The sequence below is a fragment of the Nicotiana tabacum genome, chromosome 7, assembly GCF_000715075.1.
Source record: "Nicotiana tabacum cultivar K326 chromosome 7, ASM71507v2, whole genome shotgun sequence".
In the NCBI taxonomy this organism is placed as follows: Eukaryota; Viridiplantae; Streptophyta; class Magnoliopsida; order Solanales; family Solanaceae; genus Nicotiana; species Nicotiana tabacum.
Genome location: NC_134086.1, coordinates 151,025,693 through 151,034,454, shown reverse-complemented (window position 1 = coordinate 151,034,454; position 8,762 = coordinate 151,025,693).

Here is an 8,762-nt window from a genome sequence, read left to right as displayed (position 1 = left end):
CCGGAAAGCTTTTATGTGGAAATATATGAATTAATAATTTCTTAGAGTTAATATTTGATTTTTAGTTGACTTTGGTCAATATTTTGAGAGAACGGACTCGGACCCGCATTCTGACGATCCCAGGAGGTCCGCAGTAAAATATGGGACTTGGGCGTATGCCCAGAATTGAACTCCGAGGTTCCTAGCTTTAGAAATTAATTTTTGAAGAAAATTGTTATGTTGGATTTTTTTAAGGAAATAAAGAAAATGAATTAATGTTTGAACTCATTAGTATCGGGCCCGTATTTTTGGTTCTGAGCCTAGTACAGGTTTGTTATAATGTTTAAGTACTATCTGTGAAATTTGGTGGAAATCAGAGTTCATTTGATGTGATTCAGATATCTGTTTGAGAAAATAGTGAATTTGAAGTGTTATTGAGAAAAATCATGAGTTTTGAGGTTAAATTCGTAGTTTTAGGTGGTATTTTTGTGATTTGATCGCACGAGCAAATCCATATGATGTTTTTAGACTTGCGTGCATGTTTGGTTTGAAGCACCGAGGGCTCGTGTGAGTTTTGGGTAGGCCACGAAGTGTTTTGAGACTTAGAAAAATACCTGGACCTGAAAAGTTGCAGAATCGCAAGTCTCTGAACCAGGTTTCGCGGCAGCGCTGGAAATTCCGCTGACATCGGTGGGCAGGGACTAGATTCCGCTGCAGCACCCATTTTTTTGCTGACAGCGGTGGCAGGGACTTGAGGCGTACACACACGCGCGCGCGCGCACACACACACCAACACACACACACACACACACACACACACACACACACACACACACACACACACACACATATATATATATATATATATATATATATATATATAACTTTTCATTATTTTACTACTTTTAAAAAATAATAAAACCCTAAACATCCCTAGGCGATTTTTTAAAGACCCAAACTTTTTCAAATCATAGGTAAGTGATTTCTAACTCATCGTCTTCAATCTAATTCATCTTTTTACATGATTTCACTTCAAAATCTAGGGTTTTTCATGGGAAATTGGGTGTTCTTGGGTAGAAATTAGGAATTTTAAATTTTGGGGATTTGGACCTCAAATTGAGGTTGAATTTCAAAACCAATTGCATATTTGAGTTCGTGGGTGAATGGGTAATCGGGTTTTGGTTCGAACTCTGAGTTTTGACCAAGCGGGCCCAGGGTTGAATTTTGACTTTTGGGGAGAATATTGAAAAATCTATATTCATGCATTAGAATTGGTTTATTTAGCATTTATTGATATTATTAAGTAAATTATGACTAGATACAAGCGGATTGGAAGAGGAACCGAGAGGCAAAGCGGTAATTGATGTTTGATTTTGTCCGTGGAATTAATGTAAGTGTTTGGTCTAACCTTAGCTTAAGGGAATAGGTGTTATGGTCTTATTTGCTACGTGTTAGTGTTGAGTATGATGTATAGGTGTGGTGACGAGTATCTATACGTTAGTGTCGAGCATGCAAGTGAATACTATATTATGACTGTTTATGTCTTTTATCACGTACTGTTCATTCTTAAAAAGATGTTTCTCTATGTTGAGCAAGTTTTATGATATTGATGAGTATTTGATCATTGTTGATTATTAGCTCAAGTTGAAAATTACTTCGTAAATTTAATTGTTCAATGAGATTGGTTACAACTGATTTCCTTGCCGGAATGTTATTGTTTCTATTGTTAATTCCCTTGCTGGGATGTATTGTTTCTATTGTTTGGGTAAGGAAGAGTGTAAAACACGAAGGGTGATGCCGTACATGATATTGTGAGTGATTACTAATGCACGAAGGGTGATGTCGTGCCGATATTGTGAGTGTTAACGAAGGGTGATGTTGTGCTATGATTTGAGAGTTAAAGCACGAAGGGTAATGTCGTGCCGTTTCTGTTGTTTCTTATGGTGATGACGAGAGTAAAAGCATGAAGGGTGATGTTGTGCACGTGTTACAGTTTCATTATTCTTATTGATAAAAATATGATGTTCATTACATCTCTATTGGATTACTGTTAGAATTCGATATTCCCCGCAGCATGTTTCCCTTCCCATCTTTATCTGTTATTTTCTGTTATTATTATTCTGTTCGTATATGATTTAACTGCACAGGTTTATATGGTTGTCGTGTCCTAGCCTCGTCACTACTTCGTCGAGGTTAGGCTCGACACTTACCAGTACATAGGGTTGGTTGTACTGATACTGCACGCTGCACTTTTTGTACAGATTTCGGTGTCGGACCTTGTGAGTAGCTTGAGACAGATGCCTTCAGTCTAGGGAGACCAAGGTAGATTTGCTGGTATTCGCAGAGCCTGAAGTCCCCATTTTTTCCGCTTTAGTTTTTTTTGTTGTCTCTTCTATTTCGAGAACAGTTGTACTATCACGACCCTAAACCCAAACCCGGTCGTGATGGTGCCTCTCGTGAATACAAGGCCAACAGACACTTCCCCTTTTACCAATTATTAACAGTTAAGCATTAAGAAATAGTCGAAATATGATTTAATAATACTAAGTAGCAGGTAATATCGATAAAATACGGAAGTACAACCCAACACAGCCCTAACCGAGGTGTCATAAGTCACGAGCATCTAACAACACTAAAGACCCCAAAAGTAAATACAAAGTTTAGTATTGAACTAAGAACATAAAGGAAAAGATATAAGGAGGAGCTCCGGGCTGCGAACGCCAACAACTACCTAAAGACTCCTCGAATCCGCCTGAAGCTGGAGTGATCAACACTCGGGAGCGGGACCAGCTATGCCTGAATCTGCACATAGGGTGCAGGGAGTAAAGTGAGTACTCCAACTTAGTGAGTAACAAATGTAAATAAGGATTGAAAGCGAGAAAACACGTAAGGCACAAGACATTCTATAATGAAGCAGTAAATCGGTGAGAGATAGGTAAAATCCTTTAACTCAAATATAGTTTCATGAAAAAGCCTTTTTCAATAATTAAGCAGGTAATTGACAGTCAAATATGAAAAGTAAACACATAAAGGCTCGCCCCTCGGGCACAGTATCAACAAATCCGCCCCTCGGGCAACATCTCAGAATAGTACCAGCCCATCGGGCAATCACATAGAACAATACCAGCCCCTTGGGCTCAATCTCACATCACAATGGGTACCCGCGCTCACTGGGGGTGTGCAGACTCCTGGAGGGGCCCCTTACAGCCTAAGCGCAATAACAAGTCATCTCGTGGAATCAAAACTAGGCTCTCGGCCTCATATCAATCAAGCCACCTCGTGGCGTACATATCTCAGGCCCTCGGCCTCATAATCAGTATCAAATATTTCCTCACAACATAGGCCTTCGGCCTTACTCAGTCAAAAATCCTCACGAGCCACCCGGGCAATAGTAAAACAGTGTTGTTAGCCCAAAAATCATTTAAAATATCATTTAAGTAATTAAAATTGAGTAAATATGGCTGAGTATGAAAACGATGGAAAATAACATGACTGAGTTCAAGTATAAAGTCAAAACAGTGAGGAAATATCAATAAAAATTCCCGAAGGGTTCAAATAATTGGCACAAGGCCCAAATATGGCATTCAACCCAAATAATGATGATAACAAATAGATTTCAGGCAAATATGCGGTAAAACATTAATCGGGACGAACCAAGTCACAATCCCCAATAGTGCACGACCCCACGCTCGTCATCAAGCATGTGCCTCACCTCAATATAGCACTACGATGTACAAATCCGGGGTTTCAAACCCTCAGAACATCATTTACAATCATTACTCACCTTGAACCGGTCAAATATCTAACTCGCGATGCCTTTGCCCCTCGAATCGGCCTCCACGCACGTCGAATCTATCCAAAATCAGAACGAGGATGTCAAAATATGCTAAGAGAACGAAGCCCAAGCGAAAACAATCAAAATATGACACAAATCCCGAAATTACCAAAACTCGGCCCCCGGGCCCACGTATCGAAATTCAATAATTTTTACATCAATAGATTTCTTATCTTCCCACAAGTTTATACATTCCAAGAACACTGAAATCGGAGTCCAAATGACTCCTCAAATTTTCATTTTAAGTCTCTAAATCTCAAGCCCTAATTCTTCAATTTTAGGCTTAATTTTCATGATTTACTAGGTGGAATTAGCATAAATAATCCCCTTGAATCCCTCTTAAATCCCCTTCAAAAAAGCTCCAAAAACGACCAACAATGGAAGAAATAACCCAATCCTCGCGGACAAGACGACCTTTTAAACCTTCTGCCTAGGCTAATTTCCTTCTTCGCGAACGCGGTCAACACCTCGCGTTCGTAAAGCACAAAATAACTTTGACCAAAAATCCTCTTACGCGAATGCGACACGACCCTCACGAACGCGGTGATTTACCCAGACGAACCTTCGCGAACACGTTCCATCCATCGCGAACGCGATGAATTAATTCCACTGAAACTCAGCCTCTTAATTCCTTCTATGCGAACGCGACTACATGCCCACGAACGTGATGCACAATCTCACAGCCTTTCATGAACGCGTAACTTGCCTCACGAATGCGAAGGCTAAATTTCCACCTCCCTCAGCTGACTCTTCGCGAACACGAGGGTCCATTTGCGAACGCAAAGAGTAAATACCTGCAACTGCTGAATCTGCAATTTCTGCAACTTTCTCAACTTCAAAATGATCCGATTGACCACCCGAAACTCACCCGAGGCCCCCGGGACCTCAACCAAAGGCACAAACACATCCTAATACCTTATTCAAACTTATTCCAATCATCAGAACTCCTCAAACAACATTAAATCACCTAAAACACATCGGATTCAAGCCAAACTTTTCTAAAATCTTCCGAATTCCGCTTTTGATCAAAAAAACCCAACCTAACCACGTTCCAATGATCTGAAATTTTGCGCACCCATCCCAAATGACCCAACGGAGCTACTGCAACTCTCGGAATTCCATTCCGACCCCTATATCAAAATCTCGCCTACCAACCGAAAATCGCCAAAATATTAACTTCGCCAATTCAAGCCTAAATCTACTCTGAACCTCCAAAACTCATTCCGATCACGCTCCTAAGTCATAAATCACCTCCCGAAGCTATCCAAACCATTGGAACTCACATCCGAGCCTTCTAATATATAAGTCAACATCCGATTGACTTTTTCCAACTTAAGCTTCCTCAAAAGAGACTAAGTGTCTCAAACCTTACCAAAATCATTCCGGATTCGATCCGACCAACCCGATACCACATAACACAGATAAAAAAAGCTTAAAGAAATAGAAATATGGGAAATTGAGCGGTAACTCATGAGATGACTGGTCGGGTCGTCACATCCTTCCCAACTTAAACAAACGTTCGTCCTCGAACGAGTTAAGAAACATACCTGAAGACTCAAATAGGTGAGGATATCTGCTCCGCATCTCCCGCTCGGTCTCCCAGGTAGCCTCCTCCACAGGCTGACCTCTCCACTCCATTTTCACTGAAGCTATATCCTTTAACCTCAACTTTCGAACCTGACGACCCAAAATAGCTATTAGCTCCACATCATAAGTCAAATCATCATCTAACTGAATTGTGCTGAAATCTAGAACATGAGAAGGGTCCCCAATATACTTTTGGAGCATAGAAACATGAAATATCGGATACACACTCGACAAGCTGGGTGGCAAAGCAAGCTCATAAGCCACCTCCCCAATCCTCTGAAGCACCTCAAAAGTTCCAATGAACTGCGGACTCAATTTCCCTTTCTTCCCAAATCTCATAACACCCTTCATGGGCGAAACCTTCAACAAAACCTTCTCACCAACCATGTAGGACACATCTTGAACCTTCCTGTAAGCATAACTCATTTGCCTCGACTGTGCTGTACGAAGCCTCTCCTAAATCACCTTAACCTTTTCTAAAGCATCCTGCACCAAGTCTGTCCCCAATAGCCTAGCCTCACTGGGCTCGAACCAACCAACTGGAGACCTACACCGCCTCCCATACAAAGCCTCATATGGAGCCATCTGAATACTTGACTAGTAGCTGTTGTTATAAGCAAACTCTGGAAGCGGTAGAAACTGATTCCATGACCCTCTGAAATCAATGACACAAGCACGCAATATGTCCTCCAATATCTAAATAGTGCGCTCGGACTGCCCGTTCGTCTGAGGGTGAAAAGTTGTGCTCAACTCAACCTGAGTACCTAACTCTCGCTGCACAGACCTCCAAAACTGCGAAGTAAGCTGAGTGCCCTATCTGAAATGATGGAAACTGGGACACCATGTAAACAAACAATCTCTTGGATATAGATCTCTGCCAACCGTTTTGAAGAATAGGTAGTACATACAGGAATGAAGTGCGGACTTGGTCAGCCGATCCACAATCACCCAAATAGCATCGAACTTCCTAAAAGTCTGTGGAAGTCCAACAACAAAGTCCATAGTGATCCTTTCCTGCTTCCACTCGGGAATATCTATCTATTGTAGCAAGACATCCGATCTTTGATGCTCATATTTTACCTGCTGATAATTGAGACACCGAGCTACAACTCCCATAATGTCTTTCTTCATTCTCTGCCACCAATAGTGTTGCCTCAGATCCTGATACATCTTCGCGGCACCCAGATGAATGGAATACCGCGAGCTATGGGCCTCCTCCAGAATCAACTCTCGAAGCCCATCCACATTGGGCACACAAATCTGGCCATGTATCCTCAACACCCCATCATCACCAATGGTCACATCTCTAGAATCATCATACTGAACTCTGTCCTTAAGGACAAGCAAATGCGGATCATCATACTGGCGCTCTCTGATGCGATCATATAAGGAAGACCGAGAAACCACACAAGCCAATACCTAACTGGGCTTCGAAATATCTAACCTCACGAACCGATTGGCCAAGGCCTGAACATCAACTGCAAGAGGTCTCTCCTCAACTAGAATATATGCCAAAATCCCCATACTCACTACCTTTCGATTCAAAGCAACGGCCACCATATTGGCCTTTCCCGGATGGTACAATATAGTGATATCATAATCCTTAAGAAACTCCAACCATCTCCGCTGCTTCAAATTAAGATCCTTTTATTTGAACAAATTTTGAAGCCTGCGATGATCAGTGAACACCTCACAAAATACGCCTTACAGGTAATGCCTCCAAATCTTCAATGCGTGAACTATGGCAGCCAACTCCTGATCATGAACGGGGTAGTTCTTCTCATGGGGCTTCAACTAACGAGAAACATAAGCAATAACTCTACCCTCCTACATCAATACACAACCAATCCCAACTCTCGAAGCATCATAATACACGATATATGAACCTGAAGCTGATGGCAAAACCAACACTAGAGTCGTGGTCAAGGCTGTGTTGAGCTCCTGAAAGCTCTCCTTACACTCGTCCGACCATACAAATAAAGCACCCTTCTTAGTCAACTTGGTCAAGGGCAATGCGATATATGAGAATCCCTGAACAAAATGGCGATAATAACCCGCCAAACCAAGAAAATTGTGAATCTCTGTAGCTGACGGTTTGGGCCAACTATGAACCGCCTCTATCTTTTTTGGATCAACCTGAATACCTTTGTTGGACACACGTGCCCCAAGAAAGCCATTGAACTGAGCCAAAACTCACACTTGGAGAATTTTGCATAAAGCTTCTCCTCCCTCAATCTCTGCAACACAACTCTCAAATGTTCTGCGTGCTCCTCCTGATTACGTGAATATACCAGAATATTATCAATGTAGACTATGACAAACGAGTCAAGATAAGGCCGGAACACACTGTTTATCAAATGCATGAACGCTACTAGGGCATTGGTCAACCCAAAAGACACACCAAGAACTTATAATGACCATATCAGGTCCTAAAAGCTGTCTTAAAAATATCTGAGTCCCTGATCTTCAACTGGTGATAACCTGAACGGGGATCAATCTTGGAGAACACTCTCGCTCCCTGAAGCTGGTCGAATAAATCATCAATGCGAGGCAAAAGATACTTGTTCTTAATGGTTACCTTGTTCAATTGCCTATAATCAATGCACATCCTCATTGTGCCATCCTTCTTCTTCACAAACAAAACCGGCGCACCCCAAGGTGACACACTAGGCCGAATGAACCCCTTATCTAGGAGTTCCTGAAGTTGCTCCTTCAACTCCTTCAACTCCGCTGGTGTCATACGATACGACAGAATAGAAATGGGCTGAGTGCCCAACACCAGGTCAATACCAAAATCAATATCCATGTTCGGTGGCATGCCCGACAGGTTTGCAAGAAACATATCGGGAAAATCCCTCATAACTAGAATGGAATCAATACTGGGAGTCTCAGCACCGACATCCCTCACAAATGCTAGATACGAAAGACAACCCTTCCCAACCATACGCTGGGCTTTCAAGAACGAAATCACTCTACTGGGAACATAATCAGTCACACCTCGCCACTCAATCTGTGGCACACTCGGTATAGCCAATATGATTGTCTTAGCAAGATAGTCCAGAATAGCACGACATGGAGATAGCCAATCCATGCCCAAAATGACATTGGAATCCACCATACACAATAATAAAAGATCCACACATGTCTCCAGACCCCCAATAGTCACCACACATGACCGATACACACAGTCTACAACAACAGTATCGCCTACCGGGGTAGATACATGAACAGGTGAAGTAAGAAACTCACGGGCGTACCCAAATAACAAGCAAAGTATGATGACACATAAAAAAGGTGGAACCGGGATCAAATAATATAGAGGCATCGCTATGGCAGACTGAAACAATACTTGTAATAACAA